Source organism: Arachis hypogaea, chromosome 6 (assembly GCF_003086295.3).
Source record: "Arachis hypogaea cultivar Tifrunner chromosome 6, arahy.Tifrunner.gnm2.J5K5, whole genome shotgun sequence".
Classification (NCBI taxonomy): domain Eukaryota; kingdom Viridiplantae; phylum Streptophyta; class Magnoliopsida; order Fabales; family Fabaceae; genus Arachis; species Arachis hypogaea.
Genome location: NC_092041.1, coordinates 43,519,455 through 43,527,925, shown reverse-complemented (window position 1 = coordinate 43,527,925; position 8,471 = coordinate 43,519,455). Strand labels below are relative to the sequence as shown.

Genomic DNA, 8,471 nt, shown 5'->3' with positions numbered 1-8,471 from the left:
AACTCGTGATTATTGGGTGTAGTGACAGACGCAAAAGAATCAATGGATTCTATTCCGACATGATCGAGAACCGACAGATGATTAGCCTTGCTGTGACAGAGCATTTGGACCATTTTCACTGAGAGGATGTGAAGTAGCCATTGACAACGGTGATGCCCTACATACAACTTGCCATAGAAAGGAATATGAAGGATTGGATGAAGGCAGTAGGAAAGCAGAGATTCAACAGGAACAAAGCGTCTCCATACACTTATCTGAAATTCCCACCAATGATTTACATAAGTATTTCTATCCTTATTTTATGCTTTATTTATTATTATATTCGAAAACTAATATAACCATTTAAATCCGCCTAACTGAGATTTAGAAGATGACCATAGCTTGCTTCATACCAACAATCTCCGTGGGATCGACCTTTACTTACGTAAGGTATTACTTGGACGACCTAGTGCACTTGCTGGTTAGTTGTGCGAAGTTGTGACAAAGTGTGATTCACGTTTGAGAGCTCCAAGTCTATTGGCGCCATTGTTGATGATCACAATTTACGCGCACCAAGTTTTTGGCGCCGTTGCCGGGGATTGTTCGAGTTTGGACAACTAACGGTTCATCTTGTTGCTCAGATTAGGTAATTTTCTTCTTATTTTGTTTTAAAAAAGTTTTGAAAAATCTTTCAAAATTTTTCTTCTTTTTCGTTTTCCCAAAATTTATTTTCGAAAAAACCAAAAAATTCATAAAATCATAAAAATCAAAAATATTTTTGTGTTTCTTGTTTGAGTCTAGTGTCAATTTTTAAGTTTAGTGTCAATTGCATGTTTTTAAAATTTGTGCATTTTTTGAAAAACTCATGGATGGTGTTCTTCATGATTCAAGTTGTTCTTGACAAGTCTTCTTGTTTGATCTTTAAATTTTCTTGTTTTGTGTTTTTCATATGCATTTTTGCATTCATAGTATCTAAGCATTGAAAATTTCTAAGTTTGGTGTCTTGCATGTTTTTCTTTTCTTGAAAATTTTTCAAAAAAATAAGTCTTGATGTTCATCTTGATCTTCAAAGTGTTCTTGGTGTTCATCTTGACATTCATAGTGTTCTTGCATGCATCATGTGTTTTGATTCATAATTTTCATGTTGTGAGTCATTTTTGTGTTTTTCTCTCTCATTATTAAAAATTCAAAAAGCAAAAAATTATCTGTTCCTTGTTTTACTCATAATTTTTGAAATCTTTGGGTTGACTTAGTCAAAATTTTTTAAAATAAGTTGTTTCTTGTTAGTCAAGTCAAGATTTCAATTTTAAAAATCTTATCTTTTCAAAATCTTTTTTAAAAAATCAAATCTTTTTTATTTTTCTTATTATTTTTTGAAATTTTTCTTATTTGATTTTCAAAATCTTTTTCTCATCTTTATTTCAAAATTTCAAAAACTTTACTAACAATTAATGTGATTGATTAAAAAATTTGAAGTTTGTTACTTTTTTGTTAAGAAATGTTTAATCTTTAAATTCTAGAGTCATATCTTTTAGTTTCTTGTTAGTCAAGTACTCAATTTTAATTTTAAAAAATCAAATCTTTTCCAAAATATCTTTTTCAATCATATCTTTTTCAAAATCAATTTTAAAATCTTTTTAAACTTTTTATCTTTTCAAAATTGATTTTCATATCTTTTTCAACTAAGTGACTTTTTGTTTATTTCTTATCTTTTTTAAAACCACCTAACTACTTTCCTCTCTCTAATTTTCGAAAATTACCTCCCTCTTTTTCAAAATTCTTTTAATCAGCTAATTGTTTCAAATTTTAATTTCAATTTTATTTCCTCTCTTAATTTTCGAAAATCACTAACCTTTTTTCAAAAATAATTTTCGAAATTTCCTCTCCCTCTCATCTTCTTCTATTTATTTATTCATTTACTAACACTTTTTTTCATCTTAAAATTCGAACCCTATCTTCTCCTCTGTGTTCAAATTTTCCTCTTCTCATTCTTCTATTCTTTTCTTCTTCTACTGACATAAAGGAATCTCTATACTGTGACATAAAGGATTCCTCTTCTTTTCTGTTCTCTTCTTTTTCATATGAGCAGGAGCAAGGACAAGGACATTCATGTTGAAGCAGATCCTGAACCTAAAAGGACTCTGAAGAAGAAGCTAAGAGAAGCTAAAGCACAACAATTCAGAGAAAACCTTACAGAGAATCTCGAAAAAGAGAGAGACATAGCCGAACCTAATAACAATGGTGGAGGCGCAAGGAGGATGCTTGGTGATTATACTACACCTACTTCCAATTTTTACGGAAGAAGTATCTCAATCCCTGCCATTGGAGCAAAAAATTTTGAGCTAAAGCCTCAACTAGTTGCTCTGATGCAATAAAACTGCAAGTTCCATAGACTTCCATCAGAAGATCCCTATCAGTTTTTAACTGAATTCTTACAGATCTGTGATACTGTTAAGACTAATGGAGTAGATTCTGAAGTCTACAGGCTCATGCTTTTCCCTTTTGCTGTAAGAGACAGAGCTAGAACATGGTTGGACTCACAACCTAAAGATAGCCTAGACTCTTGGGATATGCTGGTCACGGCCTTCTTGGCCAAGTTCTTTCCTCCTCAAAAGCTAAGCAAGCTTAGAGTGGATGTTCAGACCTTCAAGCAAAAAGATGGTGAATCCCTCTATGAAGCTTGGGAAAGATACAAACAGTTGACCAAAAAGTGTCCTTCTGGCATGCTTTCAGAGTGGACCATTTTAGATATATTGTATGATGGTCTATCTGAGCTTTCTAAGATGTCACTGGACCATTTTGCAAGTAGATCCATTCACCTAAAGAAAACGCCTGCAGAAGCTCAAGAACTCATTAACATGGTTGCAAATAACCAGTTCATGTACACTTCTGAAAGGAATCCTGTGAATAATGGGACGCCTCAAAAGAAGGGAGTTCTTGAAATTGATGCTCTGAATGCCATATTGGCTCAGAACAAAATGTTGACTCAGCAAGTCAACATGATTTCTCAGAGTCTGAATAGATGGCGAAATGCATCCAACAGTACTAAAGAGGCATCATCTGAAGAAGAAGCTTATGATCCTGAGAACCCTGCAATGGTAGAGGTGAATTACATGGGTGAACCCTATGGGAACACCTATAATTCCTCATGGAGAAATCATCCAAATTTTTCATGGAAGGATCAACAAAAGCCTCAACAAGGCTTTAATAATGGTGGAAGAAACAGGCTTAGCAATAGCAAGCCTTTTCTATCATCTTCTCAGCAACAGACAGAGAATTCTAAGCAGAGCCCTTCTAGCTTAGCAAACATAGTATATGATCTATCTAAGGCCACTTTAAGTTTCATGAGCGAAACAAGTCCTCCATTAGAAACTTGGAGGCACAAGTGGGTCAGCTGAGTAAGAAAATCACTGAAACTCCACCTAGTACTCTCCCAAGCAATACAGAAGAGAATCCAAAACGAGAGTACAAGGCCATTGATATAATCAAAATGGCCAAATGCACAAAGGAGGAGAAGGACGTGAATCCCAATGAGGAAGACCTCGTGGGACGTCCTCTGAACAAAAAGGAGTTCCAAACTGAGGAACCTAAGGAATCTGAGGCTCACCTAGAGACCATAGAGATTCCATTGAACCTCCTTTTACCATTTATGAGCTCTGAGAACTATTCTTCCTCTGAAGAGGATGAAGATGTAACTGAAGAGCAAGTTGCTCAATATATAGGACCCATCATGAAGCTGAATGCCATGTTGTTTTGTAATGAGACTTGGGAAGGTGAACCTCCCTTGCTCATTAGTGAACTAGATACATGGGTTTAGCAAACTCTACCTCAAAAAGAAACAAGATCCTGGTAAATTCTTGATATCCTGTACCATAGGCACCATGACCTTTGAGAAGGCTCTATGTGACCTGGGGTCAGGTATAAATCTTATGCCACTCTCTGTAATGGAGAAACTAGGGATCTTTGAGGTACAAGCTGCAAGAATCTCATTAGATATGGCAGACAAATCAATAAAACAAGCTTATGGATTGGTAGAGGACGTGTTGGTAAAGGTTAAAGGCCTTTACATCCTTGCTGATTTCATAATCTTAGACATTGGGAAGGATGAGAATGAATCCATCAGTCTTGGAAGACCCTTCCTAGCCACAGCAAAAGCTGTGATTGATGTTGACAGAGGCGAACTAGTCCTTCAATTGAATGGGGACTACCTTGTGTTTAAAGCTCAAGGTTATCCTTCTATAAACATGGAGAGGAAGCATCAAAAGCTTCTCTCAATACAGAGTCAAACAAAGCCCCCACAATCAAACTCTAAGTTTGGTGTTGGGAGGCCACAACCAAACTCTAAGTTTGGTGTTGAACCCCCACATTCAAACTCTAAGTTTGGTGTTGGGAGGTCCCAACAATGCTCTGAACATCTGTGAAGCTCCATGAGAGCTCACTGTCAAGAAATTGACATTAAAGAAGTGCTTATTGGGAGGCAACCCAATTTTTATTTATCTATATTTCTATTGTTCTTTTATATTTTATTAAGTTTATGATCATGTGGAGTCACAAAATAATTACAAAAATTAAAAACAGAATAAAAAACTGTAAAAGAAAAAGCACACCCTGGAGGAAGAGCTTACTGGCGTTTAAATACCAGTAAGGAGCATCTAGCTGGCGTTCAATGCCAGAACAGAGCATGAAGCTGGTGTTAAACGGCAGAAACATGCTGTAGATTGGCGTTGAATGCCCAAAACAAGCATGGAAGTGGCATTTAACGCCAGAAACATGCTGCAGTCTGGGTTAAATGCCAAGATTGCATACAAAGGGCATTTTACACGCCTAAAGGGTGCAGGGATGAGAAATCCTTGACATCTCAGGATCTGTGGACCCCACAGGATCCCCACCTTCCTTCTCCCTCTCTCTCACACCTTTTCATAACACTCTTCCCCAAACATCATTCACCAATCACCTCAATCACTCTTCCCCATCACCTCTTCACCACTCACATCCATCCACTCTTCCGCATAAACCCCACCTACCTTCAAATTCAAAATCTCTTTCCCACCCAAACCCACCCTAAATGACTGAACCCTAACCCCTCTCCCTCCACTATATAAACCCCTCTATCCTTCTTCTTTTTCACATATCACTACCTTCTCTTCTCTTCCTTGGCCGAAACCCACACATCTCTCCCTCTCCTCCATATCTTCTTCTTCTTCTATTCTTTCTTTTCTTTGCTCGAGGACGAGCAACATTCTTGGTTTGGCGTGGTAAAAGCATAGCTTTTTTGTTTTTCCATTACCATTGATGGCACCTAAGGCCAGAGAAACCTCAAGAAAGAGCAAAGAGAAGACAAAAGCTTCCACCTCCGAGTCATGGGAGATGGAGAGATTCGTCTCAAAGAGTCCATAGCTCAATAATAGAGCATTTGACTGCACATCAAGAGAGCCCACTCATGGACCTCAACAAGATCATGAGGAATTCCCTCATCAAGAAATCCCTGAGATACCTCAGGGGATACATTTTCCTCCACACAATTATTGGGAGCAACTAAGGATAGGAGCACCAAAATCACTAGGGATCAAGCAACAAAGGCAAGGAAGAGACATAGAGGAGCTCAAGAACACCATTGGTCCTTCAAGGAGAAGGCGCCACCATCACTAAGGTGGACTCATTCCTTAACTTCCTTGTTCTTATCTCTCTATTTTTTTCGGTTTATGAGCTTCATGTTTGTCTATATTTGTGTCTTTATTACATGATCATTAGTGTCTAGTGTCTATGTCTTAAGGCTATCAATAATTCCATGAATCCTTCACCTTTCTTAAATGAAAAATGTTTCAAATACAAAAGAACAAGAAGTACATGAGTTTTGAATTCATCCTTGAAATTAGTTTAATTATATTGATGTGGTGACAATACTTTTGTTTTCTGAATGAATGCTTGAACAGTGCATATTTTTGATCTTGTTGTTTATGAATGTTAAAATTGTTGGCTCTTAAAAGAATGATGAAAAAGAGAAATGTTATTGATGATCTGAAAAATCATAAAATTGATTCTTGAAGCAAGAAAAAGTAGTGAAGAATAAAGCTTGTGAAAAAAAATTGTAAAGAAAGAAAAAGAAAAAAGCAAGCAGAAAAAGCCAATAGCCCTTAAAACCAAAAGGCAAGGGTAAAAAGGATCCAAGGCTTTGAGCATCAATGGATATGATGGCCCAAGGAAATAAAATCCAGGCCTAAGTGGCTAAATAAAGCTGTCCCTAACCATGTGCTTGTGGCATGCAGGTCCAAGTGAAAAGCTTGAGACTGAGTGGTTAAAGTCGTGATCCAAAGCAAAAAGAGTGTGCTTAAGAGCTCTGGACACCTCTAACTGGGGACTTTAGCAAAGCTGAGTCACAATCTGAAAAGGTTCACCCAGTCATGTGTCTGTGGCATTTATGTATCCGGTGGTAATACTGGAAAACAAAGTTCTTAGGGCCACGACCAAGGCTCATAAAGTAGCTGTGTTCAAGAATCAACATACTTAACTAGGAGAATTAATAACACTATCTGAACTCTAAATTCTTAGAGATGCCAATCATTCTAAACTTCAAAGGATAAAGTGAGATGCCAAAACTATTCAGAAGCAAAAAGCTACAAGTCCCACTCATCTAATTAGAACTAATATTCATTGATATTTTGAGATTTATAGTATATTCTCTTCTTTTTATCCTATTTGATTTTCAGTTACTTGGGGACAAGCAACAATTTAAGTTTGGTATTGTGATGAGTGATGTGTGGAAAACAATCCAACACAAAACTCACCGGCAAGTGTACTGAGTCGCATCAAGTAATAATAACTCACATGAGTAAGGTCGATCCCACAGGGATTAAAGGATTGAGCAATTTTAGTTTAGTGATTGATTTAGTCAAGAAAACAAGGATTGATTGAGTGATTTGTAGCAGACAGAAGGTAAATTACAAGAAATGCAAAGGGAGAGGGATGAATTGCAGAAATTAAAGAGAACTGAAAGTAAAGGTGTTGAATCTTAAAGAACAAGAAATTAAATGACTGAAACTTAAAGTGCAAGAAATGTAAATTACGGTAACTTAGAGTGCAAGAAATATAAATTGCTTGAATGATAAAGGGATTGAGGGACTGGGATTGCAAAATTTAAACAAGCAGAAGTAAATTGCATTAAACAGAAGAGTAGAAGATGAATTGAATTGAAACAGATCTCAAAAAGTAAGGATAAAATGCTTTGAAACATAAAATAGAAAATGACTCGTGCTTAATTGCAACAAATTAAAAGATGGTTGAAGATCTCAGGAGTGGAAGAGACTAGAAAGCAAGTATAGATCTCAAATCCTTCCTTGATCCAAAGTCACAAAGCAATTAAAGAGAAATTGAAGATTGAAACAGTAAAAGAAATTGAATTCAACTCAATTCTGCAGTAGGAGAATCAAAGATATCTTAAATGGAGATTGAGACAGAAGTTCCTCAATTCTACACACTTAAGACTTAAACAAAACCCAGTAAAGAAAACAAAAAGATCAGAAGAAGAAGAAGTGAATTCTCTCTTCCAATTCTCAAGCCAATTGCAGAAAACAGAAAATGAAAAGTGAAAACCAAAAGTTCAAAAGCAGAAAATGAAGAGTGAGCTCTAAAGTTGACAAAAGATGAAAATTAAAAATGAAAGTAAGCTCCTCTCTAATCCTAACTAACACCTATTTATACACTTTCTATTTTAGATCTAAGAATTTTGAGTGGGCTTGAAAGATGGGTGAAGAATTGAATTAAATTGGATTTTTAAGTGAATTTAGCCCAAGTTTTGCTCCAAGAGGATGCCCTGCTCTTGTGGAGAGCGGAGCATTGAAGCTTTGTGTGGGGATCCTTGTTGCGTGCCAAGGTTTGTAAGAAGCAACAGGGGACTGCCCTGCTCTTGGGGAGAGCGGAGCAGTGTGCGTCTTGCACGCGCCTTGCCTCCCTTCCCGTGCTGTGATGCGCGCTGATGCGCGTGTTGCACCAAGGAGTAGTGCTCTGCTCTCCTTGTGAGCAGAGCAGTAGTGCTTCCAAGGGGAGGTCCCAAGTTTGAGACTTGCTGGGTGGCTTTTTGGTGCAAGTTTCCTTGGTTTCTTGTAGTGCCTTGCTCCTTGCTTCCTCAAGGTGCTGTGTTCGATCCTTGGAGGTGGCATTTTGGCCAAATGTGGCTTATTTTCCTTGTGAGTAGCGCTCCCCTTCCTCCCTTAGGTACTTGGTTCGATCCTTGGGGAGAGCATTGGCAAACCTTTTTTCTTTGAATTGTTTTGGATGGAACCCAATAATCCTCTCAAGGAGAGCAGAGTAATGTTCTGCTCTTCCTTGTTTCTTGGCTTAAGTTTGTGCTCCGCTCTCAAGGGAAGACAGAGCATTGAAGCTTTGCATGCTTGGTTCATTGTTGTGCTCCCTTGGAGAGCATTGTGCTCTTGAGGAGAGCAGTGTGCTTCCACCTTCCATGCATCACGCTTCCTCATTTTCTTTGCCACACTTTC

At 37.4% G+C, this 8,471-nt stretch overlaps 1 non-coding gene across 1 annotated transcript; it reads right to left on the bottom strand.

The window, feature by feature from the left end:
* Positions 1–2,600: 2,600 nt before the first annotated feature.
* LOC112699750 (small nucleolar RNA R71) lies at positions 2,601–2,704 on the bottom strand. Its single transcript, XR_003152690.1, has one exon. It is a non-coding gene; the product is annotated as a small nucleolar RNA R71 (small nucleolar RNA).
* Positions 2,705–8,471: the final 5,767 nt, after the last annotated feature.